Source organism: Falco punctatus (assembly GCF_963210335.1).
Source record: "Falco punctatus genome assembly, chromosome: 6".
Lineage (NCBI taxonomy): Eukaryota > Metazoa > Chordata > Aves > Falconiformes > Falconidae > Falco > Falco punctatus.
The window spans coordinates 27153531-27171542 of NC_137585.1; the positions used below are offsets into that span (position 1 = coordinate 27153531).

Genomic DNA, 18012 nt, shown 5'->3' on the forward strand with positions numbered 1-18012 from the left:
GCCTGTTTCTTACACCAGTCTGACAAAATTACATGTGCAGAGTGACGGAAACATGGTTTTGTGCAGTTATTGTCTCTAAATTAATCCCTTTATAACCTGGGATATAAAATTTAAATCACATCCTTTCTGACGTACAGCCATAATAATAAGAGACTCTGCAATCACAGGAGAGTAAACAAATCTGGCCATGATGGTTAAGCAGAGAAACCAAGCTTCCAACTTCAGCTTTGTGGCTCATCTTCATTTCCCCAAACCATTCTAAATACAGAAAAAGGTGTCAAGTTATCAACGGGCTGAAAAATAAGCCCTCAAACCTCCAAGTCAACCTAGCCTAGCCTAACACATTAATAGTTGGGTTTCCTAACGTTGCAGGTTTTGTGACTACACTGGGACAAGAATACAGGACAGACACAAGTTGTGAACACAGTGTGCATTAATGGGAGGCAACATAATTTTTTTAATAATGTACTTAATAGGGCCAGTCTAGTGATGGAATTATAGTGGGCACAAAGAGTTTCTTGCAAGTCTTTACTTTTGACAAGTCAAGTGTTCTCATGAAGACAAATTGTGTTAAGCAGCATGTTCAGCCCACATACTTGTCAGTTGCCTGCGGATATGAAGGCTGGCCTTGATATCCGAATGAGGTCAGGGGAAATTTTCCAACTCATTGCACTATCTTGCTGCTTTAAAAAAAAAAAAAAAAAGGAAAAAAAAAAAAGAAGAAGAAGAGAAAAAGAGGCAGACAGAATGTGAGACACAGCAGCGAGTCCCCAACAACTGGGGCCTGTGTGGCTTTGACTTGTGCCAGCAAAGCTCAGATGTGCAGGTCTGAAGAGTCCTTCATGTGCAGCCTGGGTGTTCTCTTAGTGCTGGTGGAGCTACTTTGCAGCCAGCCAGCAATCTCCCTGCAAGCTAGGAACTCACAGAGCAAAATCAAAGATTGCCAGAAGAGACACAGAGCTTTCAGCAGTAACATAAGATTGCCAAGGACATAGCTCTGGATGACATACCCAGGGTTATTTTAGCAAATGAGTGTCTATAATGTGATGTAGAGGTACACACAAAGACACCACAGCCTCAAGAAAAACGGTGTGCCTCATGTATAGCATTATGCATAAGAAAGGTACTATTGCAATTGGTCTGTGTATAGCTGCATAAGACATGATGCAAACTATCATATATGGCTTATAAAATAGCTTAAACTTCATAATCAATGAGAAACACTTTTCCTATTCTTATTCTAACATAATTTGCATTACAATCGAACAGTGAGTCCTCAATCAGGAAAGTGACCCTGCTGTACCAAGCACTGAACAATCTAGGGGTAATAGCTCTTTTCTGAGTTCAATTTTATGTGCAGTGAAATGTTATAATTAGGACATAGAATCTAATAAATAAACCTATGTTTAGAGAAAACAGTCTAAATGTATTTTCATCAAATGTACAGGAAGCAATAGACTGCTCTTAAAACTTGCTTTTAAAACTCACAAAAGGTAGGCACCAGCTATATTAATCTATTGTCTGTGTAATGAAGCTGTCCAACACATTCTTTGGGAAAATAAACTAGCACTCCCCACCGCAAATCATAACACATTCTTATGTGCAATAACATAGGGACGGCTGAACTGAAAAATGGCTCAGGCACTGAAGTACTGGCCCTTCCCAGCTTCTTCCCTTGTTTTAGAAATCAGATTAGAAACGGCTTGATTTTCCTGAGCCTCAGACAGGTTGCAGGTAGAGAGTTTTTCACTGCTGTTTGTTTGTTTCTTTTTTAATTACTTCTTTTTTCCTTTCTGTCCTCTTTCTTCAGCATCTCCGGGGCTGCTTGGGCAGAGGGAGGGAAGCAGCATCCTGAGACATTTCTTAGCAAGGAGGGGCTGCGTGCTGGAATTTGGATTGAATGCCTGCATGCAGAAGCTGCTGCTCTGTGTGGGGTTTGTTTTTTTTCTTTCTTTCTGATAGCCAGACCATTTTAATCTTTTCAATGGTAATGATGTGTGCAAGGAATGATTTTGTTGTTTATTGAAGCAGTTAAACCATAATTGCAAGGAGAGGGTAAAGGAAATAGCTTTTTCATATACTTCTTGATGTCATTTCTATGCTAATAATACTCAGATTGCTATGTTTGAGAAAGGACAGATAGATAATACACACACACATATGTATATATACACTCTAATATGGGGGAAAAAACACACTAGCAGGGCAGGAAAGGTGACAAAAGAAAAATGCCTGTCTTTGAGAGTAGGAATAGGTAAGACAAAACAAATTACAGGTCTGACTGATTTCTTCCCTGGACACCTGACACGAGAAGATGACTTGGCTATAGCCCAGTTTATAGGACCATTTCATAGTTTGACCACAAGCCAAAAAAGCCTGTTGGGTTTCTGTGCTCCATTTGGTTTGCTGCCACAAAGAAAGAATACAGGAGCCAACAAGCATCCAGCAACTGTTCACTTCCTCCTCTGCAGCAGCAAGCAAGGTGCTTCATGGCTGCATCAGCAGATGGGGACTTTTTTGGCACAAACATGAAGAGATACTGGAATAATTGAATAATATTTTCACTGTTTTGCCACACAGGTGTATTTGGAAGCATATGGGGGACATGATCTGGTTATTCCTATGTCTGTGATCTATTACATTATGCAACAGCTGCTAAAGTGAAGGGTGGGATTAATTTTGCTTAGGTCTAGGTGCCTGCCAGGTAGTCACCCTAGACTCTTTTTGTATTTGCTGGTCAGAAATTGGCAGTTTTAGTGGGTAAATAGTCTTGTTCTGCTTAAAAGTCCCCTGAAGTTTAAGTGAATTAGTGTCTTTTTCTCTCTCGACCTCACAGGGAGGTTAGATAGAGAGCCCAGACATAAGCGTCTATGCTGTAAACAACATAAATGAAACCCCACATAAGATGTCTGGACCTGATAGAAACGTGATGTGTCAGTAAGGATTACTCCTGAGCCATTGGTAGCCTTGTTTCTGTTGCTCATAGGTGGAAGAGTTACAAGTAGTATTTCTCAGGAAGATTTTTCCTGAATCCTGGCAACAACAGCTACCAAAACAAGTTGGAGTTTAATGGGCAATGGTCTCCAGTTGCTGGAATAATAATAAAAAATGTCTTGGCTTGCTAAGCTTCTCAAAAAAAAACTTTTCCCATGCAACAAGTCTTTATTTAGATTTGCTGTCACTATGAAGTCAGACTCTCAATGTTCTTATATACAAAGCTGAAGACACATCTAAAGGAGAAAAACAAACCCGTTAATGCTCATACTCAGAATATAGCTCAATCTCCTGACTTAGCTTGCTTTTATGTCTTTTGGGGAGGGGGAGCAGGGGGAGAGCAGCTATGCTAGACTCACATAGAACTCCTATGCATAAATACTATTTCTCCAGGTTACCACCTTAAAGAGTGAGAAGTTATCCCAGTGTCTTCATTTCCATCTTTCAGGGGCATTTTGCTTCCTCTTGAATGCAAATTTATTTCAAAGCCTGTTTCAGCCCTCTCTCCTACCTTGTTCCTTCCCTAATTGTGAGGTCTTGTGGTCTTTTAGGTAGCTGTCAGACATCCCAGAGAAGGGAACAAGATATCTTTATCTGAGAGTGAGTCTGTTATGAATAAAGAAGGGCCTCAGAATACCAGGTTTTATTAAAACTAATTAAGTTTTTCAAAGTCAGGCTAATTCCACTTATAAGCTTACATTATAACATTTTGCAAGACACATGTCACAAGAGTTTTCTTCCATCACCAGCAGTTCCTGGTTGCAGGTCAGCAGGGGTTTTATATTGCTAACATGTGACATGTTTATGTACACTGCTTTTTTTGAATCACCACATCACACAGAACTGGCCCAAACTCAGTGTTAGTTCATATGTAAAAATGCACTTATCCCATACAGGCTTGAAAAAGTACCTAAGAAGATAAAGTCCCAGAATGTTCAGAATATAATTTCACTCTGTAATAATTTTTAAAGATTTTTTTTCCCTTTTCCCTGAGGTGCAGGGAAAGAGCTGCACAGGTATAATGATCACTTTGTTTCCACTTCAACACTTTGATGGCTTTTTTTTATCCACCTCACAAATGATGTCAACGGGGTCACCTGTATTTGACCATTAGAGGGAATGCATGTCCTTAGCTGCATCCTACACTTTACTGAAAGCGTAGGCCTCCTCATCAGGCTGGAAAGGATGAGTTCAGTAGGACCATCCTTTTCCTGATGTCACGGAAAGAAAGGTCAGTGTCAGCAATTTCTGATTAAGTTTACAATGTGAGGAAAGGAGATTAGCAAGGTTGAGCTTTGTCACCTCTTGCTTTTTGGTTCAAGTCTTCGGTGAATGAAAAATCATCTGTGCCTAATTAGAATTCATGACTGTCAGAAGGTATTTCAAAGAGACGGTAACCTTTGCCTGGCTCAGGCTGAGGTAAGTGTTGAAAATCCACCTCTTCTTACAGCCAGTTCAGCAAAGACAAATGAATGTTGATGAGGTTGGAAGCTTATTTGTCCAGAGAAAGGAGAAACTCTTCCCTGGAATTTAACAACAGTCAAGGATTCTAAAGGATGGCGTGGTTTTTGACGACCACTTCTCTACTACCTTCCATGAATAGCACACAGATATAGTATAGAGAAAGCTTTCACTAAGGATGGCTAGAAGTCTAGGCCTTGTTTTATTTAGTTTTATTTTGCTGTTACCAGGGACAGAAGCCCTGGTTATTTCATTCAGGAAGGTGCCACACATTTTTTGAGGAGTGTGAAAAGTCAGATAAATCCCTTAAAGAAATAAGGTTTATAAAAACAACGAAAAAAATATCAACAATATTAAGTCTGTAAAAATCAAGCTCATTTCTCATAATCAGGGGTATAATAGTAATAGAAAGTAAATCTCAAAACAACATTTCTAGGGCAAATGTGATATATGGGAAGAGTGGGAATGGAAGCCAGCCTATCTGAAATATTCTGCATGGTACTCAAGGGATTACATAGTAAATTGCACAGCACAAGACTGTTTCTGTTATGTTACTGTACTTTACGTTTGTTAGGTATTGAGTGTGATTGAAGAGCAAGTTCATTGCCCCAGAAGAGCAGAGGAATTGAAAAAAAAGAGGCAGGATTCTCCTTTTCTTGAAAGAGGACTTATTTTCTGTCTGTAATGTGAACAACCAAGGAAAAAGAGAAACTTGAAAAGAGGAAGCCAACATCTAGTTCAAGCTACTGTTGTAACCTGTTAGTTATTTGTACATTTTTACTTACAGCAAACCAGAGCAAACCTCAGAGAATAAACTCTTAAGTATTTATTATGGGCCTCTTCCTTCTCTCTACACTCCATGAGGAGTTAGAAGGACTTCCTTCCAGAGAACAAGAGAAAAAGAGCAAGCAATTATTCTCCTGAATGGCTCTCCACATTCAGCTGTCTGAAAGGGCACAACCCTTCACTTGGTTGCTATTACATTACCTCAGTATTTCTACTTTGAATTAGACATAGCATTGCATCTAAACCCAAACCTTTGAACAGTATCTCTGAAAGTAATGAGAAAAATCAGTAGTGTGACAGTGCATGCCCTTTACTGCTATTTTGCAGTTCTTTGGAGTCCATTGTTCCCAAATGACCTATTTATCTTCTTTGAACTAAGAATGTGTACAAGATATGGCAGGGTGGTGGCCTGATGGGAATGCTGATCTCCGAGAACAGAACTTTATTCCTCTGAGCTAACAAGAGTATTTGTAGCTGCCTGTCTCCATGACTCATGCAGTGACAGTAAGTTATTCCCCTCTGGGAGCCAGAAGCTACCAGCTCATCTGTTTTACTGCATGCAGTAACTCAATTGCACTCTCTGGAAAGCCTTCTTACATAAATAGCTATGTTGACAAAGGTCCCATTTCAGGATTCTACCTTGTTTTCAATGAGATATTTCATATTTAAAGTTCAATATTTGCTAAAGCTCCTAGTAAAATAAGATTTAAAGAGAAAGCCTGCCCTGTCCATCACCCATTTGTTGTTGACTCCACACCTCCACTGGTCCTCATACCCCTAGCGATACTACCTCAGCAATGCTATCAATATAGTTTCCTGCTGTGTTTTGTGGGTGGTATGGACTCTCCCACACAGAGCTCTGTGTGCAGTTAGTAGAATGGCAAAACAAGAGGAAAGCAGAGCAGGTAAAGACTTCAAAGCTCAATCATTTCCACATTTTTCTGTTCTAGCAAATGACTGGTTTCAGTGAGTTGTCTCTGTAAGGCAGAAAAGGAGCCAGCATAGAAGGCTGTGGTGGTTGCATGGTTCACTTACATCAGCAGGAAATACAAGCACATCAGGCAAGGTACCTCACTATCCTTTCCCTGACACTGGTAGCAGACGTTTAGGGTAAACCCAAGACAAATACAGAGGAAAGCTTTGTCTCTAAAGTCTTCCTGTTCTTGCCACTACAACTAGCAAGGCAAAACCAGTATTCACCTCCTCACTGCTCCATTTATTATGTGGGGACATAACAAGGCATCAGACATACAGAACAGCGCCAAGTACCTTGATTGTTCGTAGCGTGGGTGACAAGTACAGCAGCCATCTTCCCTGGGATGGTGTGCAATCATCGGAAATTAGGGCTGTAAGGGACCTCAGTCTAAGTAACTAGCTTATTCATCTGCCCCAAGGCGGGATCTACTGTGCTACTGCAATGTTGACAGATGTTTATCTAACTGATGTATTATTAAAAACTACAGGTAATGGGCATGCCACAACAATCAGACAAATTATTCTTATGTTTTACTATACCCTTAGCAACATTTTTAGCAATACATTTTGCCAGAAGCTTTATCACCATCTTTCACTCTAAGCAGTCTTGTTAAGATATCCTAGTCATTCTCAGGAAACGTAATTTCATTTCCCTTTTATCACTTCTGGAAAATTTTAACTTTATTTCAGCCAGGCATGGAGATACCAGGAGGCTCTGCTGGGTTCCTCAAAGGTCCTTTTTTCTTGTTTGGGAAGGAGTTTGCCTTAGAGAGTACCAGAAGAGGGTGGGTGCTACTCTGACTTACTAGTTTCAGTTACTTACTGATAAATGTAGAGAGGGTTTTTTAATTATTATTATGTTAAAGGTTTTCTTTGCAAAATATCTCAACTATTCTTTAAATGAAAAAAATTGTCCTATGCTTCTAGAGAAGAGAGGCTTTAGAAAGGGGCTTGTATCTCAAGCAGAAATCTACAATCAATATTAACACAGATACACAGCACCCTCAGCAGCAAAATACAGGCAAGAAACATACTCTTTGCAAAATCCCTTTTTGAGCAGTTAGCCTTTGTGTTTCTGAAAGCAGGTGCTACAGACACAGATACAGTGCTTATTAATTGGGTGAAAAGGTCTCTGTCTTTCTGGGGGACATAAGTCGTTGGTCGTTGGAGAATTACATCCTTGTTGCTTCCTAACTGGTTTCTAGATAGCTTCCAGCTGGAGCACAGAAGGTAGCCACCCCCTGCCCCACTGCCTTCCTGGGGAGGGTGCGTCGGCTCACTGGTACAAGATTTTTCTATGTAGACAGTAGAAATAGGGACAAACTTAAGGTGGCTAACCACACAGTCACACAGTGATGGCATGTTCAGCGTGAGCTCTGACAACGCTGTACTTCCTCAGATCCATTCAAATGAATGAATGCCTTAAAGTTATGATCTCATTTTATATCTGCTTTTATACCATACGCCTTCTGTAATTCATGAACTTGTCCCTATAACAAGCCTATAATACTTGACTTCATAACTGTGTAAGCCTATAAAATTTGGCTTTCTAGGAGATGTAAGACAGAGATCAATATAAAACACACAATTTCAGGGGACACCATGATCCCACCCTCTGACTATGATGTTTTGTAGAGGCAATAGGTGAAGAAATGCCATCCTTTAGGTTCTAATTCAGAAAGTACCAAAGCATGTCTGAGAGCACTGGACTTTTTTTTTCCCCCTCAAACCTCCCCTTGCAATTAAATATATTTTTATTTTAAAATTTTACCTCTTGTATTGGGAAAGGTGTTGATTCTCATTGCAGGGAGAAGGAGAAACATAAATAAGACATGGAAAATCAAACAAAAGTGTTACCTGTGGGATACTGTGGGATCTGTGATGGCCAATAAAGTAATTAACAGCACAGTTGTTGGCAATCAGTCAGAATTAGTTTGCAATGACCCCTGCAAGCAGAAGTATAGACAAGGCAGGCAGGAAAGCGACAGAAATCAGAGGTTTTCAGGTGTCAGTGGAAAATAAATTGGTTGGTTCTGCCGCTTTACACTAAGTTGTTGAGTAGGTGTATCTTATGCTTCCCAGCCAGCCATGCAGGCTTGTGGGAAAACAATGATTTAGGGACTTCCCATTTTCCCTCATCAAAATTCTAATCTTCAGAACAACAATTTTGCTGCAAAAGCCACAAGAATGGAACAGAGAAAACAGCTGGTTAGAGATCCAGACTGTTGAAAACCACCTGTGTGAAAATGTGCACATATGGGTACCTCCTCATTTTTTATTCAGTATGTGAAAAAACATTCATCACTCATTGCCACTAGAAGTATAGTGTGACACATCTTTTGATTAGTCTCCTGGGCCAAAAGGGTAAGGGAGGCAGCATGTTCTTTAACACTGCACCTATTGATTAAATCTTGCATTCTGACCAGGAAAAATTGGTTGAAACAAAAACGTCTTAGGGATGCAACCTTAATTAGTAACTCAAATTACACTGACCAGTGAAAACCACAGTTTTTTGGAAAATCTTGGTATGAGCTTAGATTGAGCTAGAATCAGGCTAATATGTCAAGGTGGCATTTGCCACGCTGTGTGCTGCCTTCCAGGAGCTGTCTTAATCTTGGAAGGCAAAGAGCTGACCACTGTAAACATAAAAGGAAACATCTAATGGTATCAAAACCACCACAGAACAAGTACAGAAGCAGTATCCTGTTCATTTAAGTAAACCCTTATAAAGATGTTAAGTAAACCCTTATAAAGATGTTCATACTTCTCAGCATGAAAACAAAGCTTTCCATGGAACAGCAAGAGTTGAGCAGGTTTGGAGAGATCAAAGGTAAGGGTGCTAACTAGTTGCGATAGCTGGTAGTGTGAGGTGGTATGTGTTTTTAATAGGCAATGAACTGAAACTAGCATTTCCTTTGGTGAATCACTGAACTAGACATAGGTTCAAAGTAGTGACACAGAAGTAAAATTGTCTAAGCATATTAAAAGTCCTAGAGCTGTTACCTGGACTTCAGCATCCCTGCCCACCACTGAAAGAGACTTGAAGAAAACCAAAGATGTTTGGTCTGCTGGATGAGGTTATTTCCATCTTAAGGTTCATACTAATTTTGTTTGGTTTGCTACCCTTTGTACAAATCCTGCTGTCCAGAAAAAATACCCAATACAATAAAAATCCAGCCTTTTCACCACACATTTAGGCATACAACAGTTATCTCCAAAGATAGCTATGAGACATGCAATATTCTGAGCTCAGCACGTGCTTGGGGAGAGGGAATGTATCTGTCCTCATCAGTGACTAAAAGGAGGTGAAAGAGGAGGGGAGGCTGACTGTGACTTTAAAGGTGTCAATCTTTTCTGCCCTCCAGAAAAAAAATCCCAAACCTTTTGTTTACTTACTCTTTTACTGTGTTAGTGGAGATGTGAAGAAAGATGATAAAAATGTAAACTGGTAAATAATTCAGAAGGAAAACATTTCCACTCCAAGAAATAAAATTCATAGAGTTTTAAGACCAAAAGAAAAATCTGTGGTAATATAATCTGATCCTTACCATCACTCTCTTCTGTAACAATTTTTGTTAAGGCCGAAGCAAGTACATCCTTCCAAAAATCTGTGCATACTTGCTTTGAATATTTCTAGTCTACAGGGTATCCACTCCAATCAACAGATAAGATATTTCAATGACCAGTCATTCCCAGCATTAAAATCAGTATGCTATCACTGTCCTGAACTTGCCTAAATTTAATTCCCAGATACTGTTACAGTGATGTTGGCTGCTATGCATTATGTTCCTGACTGGAAGAAAACTAAGAGATAAACAAGTGAGTAAGCAGTTTCTGTAAGTCAGTATGAACCAAACCCAAAAAATGTTCCAAGGAAAAAAGCAAGCAAAATGCTGGTAATTAACTAACAAATCAAAGTGACATTCCAGTTTAGCTCTATCAGGACAAAACAACTGATGCTCTGAGGCTGCCTATGACTCTGGGTACCCACCATTAATCTTAGAAGACAGGTGCCTATCAGCCTCGGGAACAGCAGCTCAAAGTGAAAGATTCTGGGGTACAAGGTGGCTGTCTAGGGAACACATCCTACCTTCCTTGGCATGCTGAATAGCTGGCCACTGATAGCACCTGACTGAGGTTAGAGCTACTAATGAAACAGTTCCTGTCCTGCTTCCAGGACTGGGTAAAACAAGAGACTGCCTGCCTGTTCAAACTGCAAGAACAGGGCTTTGAGTTACAGAAAAAAGGCTGAAAGGCAACAGAAACTGTAAACTTTCATCATTTTTCTATGTCATGTAGCATTGTTGTGTTTCTAAATCAGCATTTAGTGTCCAAATTTCAGAGGCACTTTAAAAAAAATATTAAGTGGGTAATCTAATGGTCAGCATAAAAAAGATCATGAACTATCTCTTATAATAATTCCAATAAGTGAAATCTTAATAAAAAAACAGGTAATTATATTAAACGTCTATATATATTGTGTTACATATTTCAAGTCAGGAAAAAGCAGTACCATTTTTCTAAAGATTAGTTTTGCAATAGAATAAACATAAGTTTGGCTCACAAGTTGAGAATTAACTGCACAGAATAAAACATCATGAATTTAAAATGAAGATAAAGTAAATGTACTCAGCCCAGGAAATCACTTTCAGCTTAAATAATAATAGTGCCAGATCTGATTGCATTTATAGCTGTATTCTCTGTCCATTGTTGGCAGCTCTTCAACTTTTATGGCAAGATGAATAACAATGAAGCTTTTCATTTATTTTCCATTTGTGGGAATGGAGTAAATAGAGTAACATACAACCCTTCCTTAAATTAATAGCAGATTTCTTATATTATTAATTGAGAAGCAACAGTTGAAAACGTGATCAAAGTGCATGTCAAGACTCAGAACATAAAGGACAAAAAGAAGCTTCAACTTCTTGTTACAGAGTAGATGAAAAGACAAGCAAAGATACAGTGGGACTGACTCACGCCTGTCATGGGTGAGAAAGAGCAAACAACAACCCATAGTAGATCTGGATATTGGCTTCTGTTTAAGAAGGAACTAATTATTTCACACAGTTACAGTCTCTGACCAGTGCTATCTATCTTCCCTAGGTCTTGACTTCTCTCTGTAGATGGGAAATCCCTCCTGGCTTGGGAAGGTCAGGCTGGCTCCTGCTGAGCAGCTGCTTGCAGTTGTCAGTCTGCAGCCTTACGTTGGTTCCTGGGCACCCCCTAACATTTGCCTCTATATCTCCCCCCATTTCCAAGATCTTCCTTCAGCTGGGGTGTTTGGACATTCACACACACACACACAATTATCTGCTGCCTTTAAAACCCCTGCCCTGCATTCACAAGGGGTTTTTTTGCCTACCACAATGACTATTTATTTAATGGTTGTGATTGGACATATTGCTAAGCTACAAAAGAACCTTGGAGATTTTCAGGAGCATCTAATGGCCCTAAAAACATCCATGAATTTCCTACAGCAGAGATATTCATCAGAAAAAACCTGCCTCAAGTTAATGATCAATACTGGATGACTTGGAACAAATTGAGAAACCAAACAGTGAAAAACTACACAGATCAAAGGATATTTATTCAAGAGCTTAAAGCAATTCAGCTATGGAACTGCCATGATGTGTGATCTACAGCTTAGCACCAATGAAGTGCTAAAGGAATAAAGGTGTTAGTATGGCACCGATCTTTAACAAGGACTCCTTGTCTCCGGTGAAAATCACAGAAAAAAGTCCCAGCCAAAGGGAATGGATAGTAAATAAGATATATGTATCAACATGACTTTTGTTCAGGGAAGTCATCAATCATGTGGACAGATAGAATGCTCAAGTGGTCAGTCTGTCACCTTCAGAAAAGGTGGCAATGGTGCTTATTGGTTTGGAAGGAAAGTTTCCCTCAAGGACTGGTCACTGCTCAAAAAGTAGGAAAGGGAGCACTGAACTATATACAGTTTGCACAGCGGAAAGGCAGTTGTCATGATCCTCCTAGGTTCAAGTACTGGCATCTGTGTTCTTCAACATATAAAAAAAGAACATGAAAAAGGCTAAAAAGTGACATGGCAAAGTTTTCAGATGATACAGCAGTTTCTGGATACCAAGATCTAGTGTGACTTACAGCTCTGGCTCCCACAGAGCCAGTGAACTGCCACAGAAGGGTGCATGACATTGAACGACCAAGCCATAAAATGGCCAATGACACTCAAGGACAATAAGTGTAAAGCAATGTACATGTGGAAAAAAAATCCCCAAACCCCACAAAGCTCTACAGACTTTTTAATAAACTGTAAGTTAGTTATTTCCATTCAGGAAAGAGCTCTTCCACCCACTGTAAATGCTGCTCTGGGAATACCAGATGATTTTCCAGTAGATGTCAAACAGGCAAATATAGATGGTTTAGCCAAATAAATGTCTCAGTGTTGACACAACCGGGAGGACTCACTCCCCACTGCCTCCCCTTCTTAGTTCTTTCCTTAATGCCTCCTCCTATCCAGACTTCTCTGATCTTTCCTCCCACATCCACTGACCCCAAGTGCACGACCCCTCTGTCTGGCTCTGCGACCCAACCGAGCTTAAGGCAAATGAGCTCAACTCACCGAAGACAAAAGCAAGCACCTCTTCTTCTTAAGTGACTTTTCTGCCATTTCAGTGAATTGGCTTATTGTGTGTCTGAACCGGCACCAGAAATGCGCAGGCAAGCTGTGGTTTATGAATCCAGGACACGGGGGTGCAGAAGCTGGAAGAAGGAGCAGGACCTTTCCCTCTTAGCAGTAGTGAGCTGTTATCTTGGCTTAAGCTGTGTCATAAAACCATAAACTGGGGCTCATTTCTAAGCATCTGCTGCTGGCCCTGGACAGCAAATTACCTAAATTAATCTTTATTCTGATGCTGCCCTGACATTCTTATATTCAATGAATTAGACTTTGAGAGCAATATGGATACTTACCTTCAAGCAGTGTAGATAATTCTGTGCTCACTGTGCCAGAACTTCAGTAGTCTTCTCCCATTAAGTAATGGTTACGGTAGTAGATCTTCCAGCTCTTCTCCCTGGAAATCATGAGGAAATTTATCTACATAAGTCTATAATAAACGTTTTATATATACACAGAGATATTTTTGGATCTCACAATTCTCTCCTTGCTTTGAAGTGGAATTCATCCATCTTTATTGGTGGTGGTGGTTTTTTTGTTTTTTTTTTTTTTTCCCTGGGCACAGAAATAAACATGTTGCTATAGCCCCGGCAGAAAAGTTACAGCTGAACTCATTCTGCCATTTTGGAAATAAGATTATTTCACCATTTTTTTGAAGTCCTATTTGTTGCAAAACTCTGAAATGCTTTACAGATTAATTACATGCTCTGAGTCATCCTTTTATAAAGCTACCACAAAATGGCATCCAAGCAGTACTCAGAGATTAATCCATTTTAACTTTTGAAATCTTACAGCTTGAAAACCGATGACTCTGCCTGGAGATGGTCTTGATCTGAGCTGTTTCTCTGCCCTAACTTGATGTCAGATCTAAACATGGAAGTATGGTGGCCAATCAGTCAAAAAGCTCATCAACTTGGGATGAAGACAAGGTCAGCAAAAGAATGCCTTGTTCACAGACGTTACATTCTTTTTCTTTCAGGACGCATAAGCACAGCAAAAAAGACTTGAATGTTTAAACTTTAGAAAGGCCAAGAAATAGTCTCTGCTCATGCAAACTCATGTTTTTAATAAGCCATCCTGCATTACTGTTACTGTGATAGACAGCAAAACTCACAAGGTCCATGCACAGGGCAGCTAATGAAGCACAAGAAATGTGAACATATCCAACACTGAGATTTTCAATTGCTTACTCTCTAAAGAAAAATGAAACATTTAGCAGATCTGCTAGCTCATCTGTTATTAATTAACATATGTTAAAGTCAATAAAATTTGTCCCACATTGCAAACATTGGCTTTGGTAGCTTTGTACTTGTGTGTAATTTTTGTACCATTTCTTTGCTCTGGCATAGCTATAGCCCTACTGATCAAAATACCAAGAAGCTATATCTTTATGCTTGCTGGTACAGCTTGGCATAGCACTGGCCAAAAACATTCTAAGCTGTGTCACACTTCTCTTCCAGCAGCATAGCTGCATCTAGGTTAAGTGCAAATATAGCAAGGCCTATGTGCACCATTTGATTTTGGTGTGAACAGGAGGCCAGTGAAGTCAGGATGCCAGCCTGTCTTAGATGGGTTAGCTGCTGGTATTTAAATGAACATTATAATTCACTGTGGTAACCCTTAGAGAAAAATGTCAGCCATAGCCAGCCAACAGATTTGTCAAACATTCTTCATCTTCCTGGTCTAAGTGGAACTATGGAAGTGTATTATTATAAACATTTGCATTTAATAGATTACATCATTGTGGAAAATTTGTCATGAATAAATATAAATTCAAGCACAAACTCTATTCTTCTAGTTTATAGTGAGAAAATCTCACAATCCTGTATTTACTTTTTCACATACCCTCACCCTGCAGAAGCACAGGCAGCCTGCTTGGGAAGCCATGGTAATCTGCTGTTAAAAAATATGAGGGAGGGAGGCAGCTCAAAACCAGTCCCCGGTGTACATGGCTGGAGCTGAGACGGTGCAGTTCTGCTCTGGATCCCACCTTCTGAATGGCTGAACATGAGCCAGCAGTGTGCCCAGGTGGCCAAGAAGGCCAACAGCATCCTGATTTCTATCAGAACTAGTGTGGCCAGCAGGACTAGGGAAGTGATTGTCACCAGTATTCGGCACTGGTGAGACCACACCTCGAATGCTTGTGTTCAGGGACATTGAGGTGCTGGAGTGTGTCCAGAGACGGCCAATGAAGCTGCTGAAGGGTCTGGAGCACAAGTCTTATGAGGAGCATCTGAGGAAACTGGGGTTGTTTAGCTTGAAGAAAAGAAGGCATGTGGGGGACCTAATTGCTCTCTATAGCTACCTCAAAGGAGGCTGTAGACAGGCAGGGGGTAGTTCTCTTCTCCTAAGCAGTAAGTGATAGGAGGAGAGGAAATGGCCTCAAGTTGCACCAGGGAGGTTTAGATTGGATATCAGGAAAAATTTCTTCACTGAAAGCGCTGTCAAGCACTGGAACAGGCTGCCCAGGGAGGTGGTGGAATCACCATGCCTGGAAGCATATAAAAAATGTGTAATGTGTGGTCTTGGGGACATGGTTTAGTGGTGGACTTGGCAGCCCTGGGTTAATGGTTGGACTTGGTGATCTCAGGGTCTTTTCCAACCTAAATGATTCTATGATTCCATGCTTGTGTTTGATCCTGGCCAGACTGCTGCCTTTCTCTGGCCTCTGTTTTCTCTCACATCTTCTGCTTCCCTTCGGTATGCAAGGTATACAATCAAAGTTGAATAAGTTAAGCACAAAGATTCCTCTGAAAGTCCATTTGGGCATTTAGTGCTATATAAATGCAAAGTGAATTTTAGGTCAAGGATTTGCAGATTCACAACCAGGCACTACCTAGGGTAAACCCAGCCTTAAAATGACTTGTCAAAGTCATAGAAAACAGTTTGTATAACAGCATAGCATTGCTTAAGAGAGATAAGTGATTTAATTGTTAGATAACGGATTTAATTCTCATTTCCAGTTCATTCTCAATTTAATGAAACTTCACGAATTAGAACTTTAAAAAAGGGCATATGTGTAATCTGTCAGTTCAGCATATGGATGCTGGGGGAAGGAAAGCTATTTTGTATGTCTATAAAGTTGGAAGTTATGAAAGGTGTGTATGAATTGTTGGTCTAAACAGAACATAAGCTGTTGGGCTGATGGTGGGTTGCATGGGGGCTATATCCAGAAGTGAGTGGGAAGATTCAGTACCCAGCTCCAGTGCTGAGATAACACAACTGATGTACAGCCAGAGTGATCAAAGGACAATGGCAGGCAACAGTTGAAGAGAAAATGTTGCCCACTGATACAGAAAACATTGATTCTTCCCTCCCACCAGCTTAAGGTACATAAAATAATCAACTTTCTGGCTTACAGAAGCCTGGAGGGAAAGAATGATCTTCTGTGTGCTTTTTAATAGCAGCAGTATTGTAGCTTTGATGGCCAGAGAAAGTGAGGCTTGGAGCAGAGCTAATATCATTCATCAGAGCAGATGATACAAAACATTTTCAAGCACAGAGTGACCTGCAGAGTCTCAGAATTTGACAGCACACTTGATTTTTCTGAATATACCAGCAAGGCTAGTAAAAGATGCTGCCACTTCCTACCAATCTTGCTTTCCTGGAAATAGTGTTCTGTAGCTATCTACAAAAGGATTTACAACACAAATTAGCAAAAGAGTGAAGCCTGGGGAAGTTCCTTTACCACTCGTGAATAGCACAAGAGAAAGAAAATCCACTGCTGGTGGGCACATTGACTTTTCCCTTCTTAGCAGTGTTTAAGGAACACACCTTTTATAGTTTCACTCCCTCAATTACCATTGGATTCAGTGGATGTGACCCAAGCTTGACAGAAAGCATAATTTTATTTAGTATAAAGCAGATGTGAAAGTCAGAAGGAAGAGAAATGGATTCTTAAATGAAATAAGAGACCCCAGCCAGCGCTAAGTCCCTCTCTCTAGGTGTCACTAGAGCTATGGCAGTTTGTCATGTCAATATGATTCTTCTTTCTGCAGACATTGCTTTACAAAACTAATTAAAAAATATAGTGGTTAATACTAACAGCAGTCATTATAATTCTTCTGTGAAAGCAGCTGCACAACATTTACCACGTTGGCTGTATGAAATGACTTCCCACTGGGACAGGGAGACTAATGGCTGAGATCAGAAGGTAAACCTAGGATACTAGCCAGCCAACAAGGGGAACAAAAGGTCAGAAAAAAAAAAAAAAAGTTAAAAAGTTAAAAAGCAAATAATTGGTATAAGCACAAAGACAATTTGCCTGTTTTATTGCCTCCTGATCCCGTTTCTTTTCAACAAAAGCACAAGGCCACATGCTACATCAATGCAGATGTATCACATTCAGGAGTATGTTTATTCCCTTGATCACAGCCCTTTCTCTTGTTGAAATTCATGCTATGAAGGTGGCCCTGAGAAACCACTGACAAAGCCCTCCCTACACAAACACAGTGCAATAAGAAACCAAATTCAGGTTCTTATGACCGATTTTCCTTCAACCTCTATCATCTTTGAAAGAGATATCAGAGTAGCTAAAGTTAATTGCTAATCTCAAGAACCTTCTGAAAGTAGACTCTAAAACTTGTCTTTCCAAAACAGTCCTAATCTTTGAAATTTGCTATCAAAATCTGCAGTGAAACAGCCATCCATCCATTTTCAGCTCTTGTCACAGTAACTCAGAAAGATACATAGCCATGCTGACATGTGGTGAAAACAAGCCAGGTTTCAAAGGCGGCCATCTGCATGCAAAACTTGCTCCGTTTTCATTGTCTGAAATAATGCCTGTTTCTATTTTCTTGGTTGTTTTTTTGTGTGCGCCTATGTGTGGCTTGTAATAGCACTTGCTTGAAATGGGCGTAGAAGAAATGATATCTCAAGCATAAGGCTGGAATAATGCCACTGAGCATGTCCACCCCTTCTGCCCCAAAAGGGAAACTTCTTAACAATGCGGTCATTGCCAGGAAAGTGTATTTTAGGACTTGGTGTTTTCTGTACATTAAAATAAGCTTTTATATGCTGATTTCATCCAGCTTCTGTTCCCTGCCTCCTGCTTCTATCTTGTCTGCTGTTCTTATGCCTCCACCTCCTCCTCTTTTTTGTTCCATAAAAGACCAGTTTTTCCTGACTGTTTTCTCTAGATCTCT

General features: G+C 40.1%; 1 protein-coding gene and 1 long non-coding RNA gene across 2 annotated transcripts in view; one reads left to right on the forward strand and one right to left on the reverse strand.

The window, feature by feature from the left end:
• The window catches only part of FAM180A (family with sequence similarity 180 member A), an 83112-nt gene extending 69446 nt beyond the window's left edge, over positions 1-13666 (reverse strand). Inside the window, exon 1 of the mRNA XM_080391372.1 lies at positions 13165-13666. The gene's annotated coding sequence lies outside the window, so the exon portion shown is untranslated. The remainder of the gene's footprint in view (positions 1-13164) is intronic.
• LOC308065417 overlaps positions 1-14061 on the forward strand; it is a 56557-nt gene extending 42496 nt beyond the window's left edge. Inside the window, exon 2 of the long non-coding RNA XR_013928761.1 lies at positions 13663-14061. This is a non-coding gene — a long non-coding RNA (uncharacterized lncRNA). The remainder of the gene's footprint in view (positions 1-13662) is intronic.
• Positions 14062-18012: the final 3951 nt, after the last annotated feature.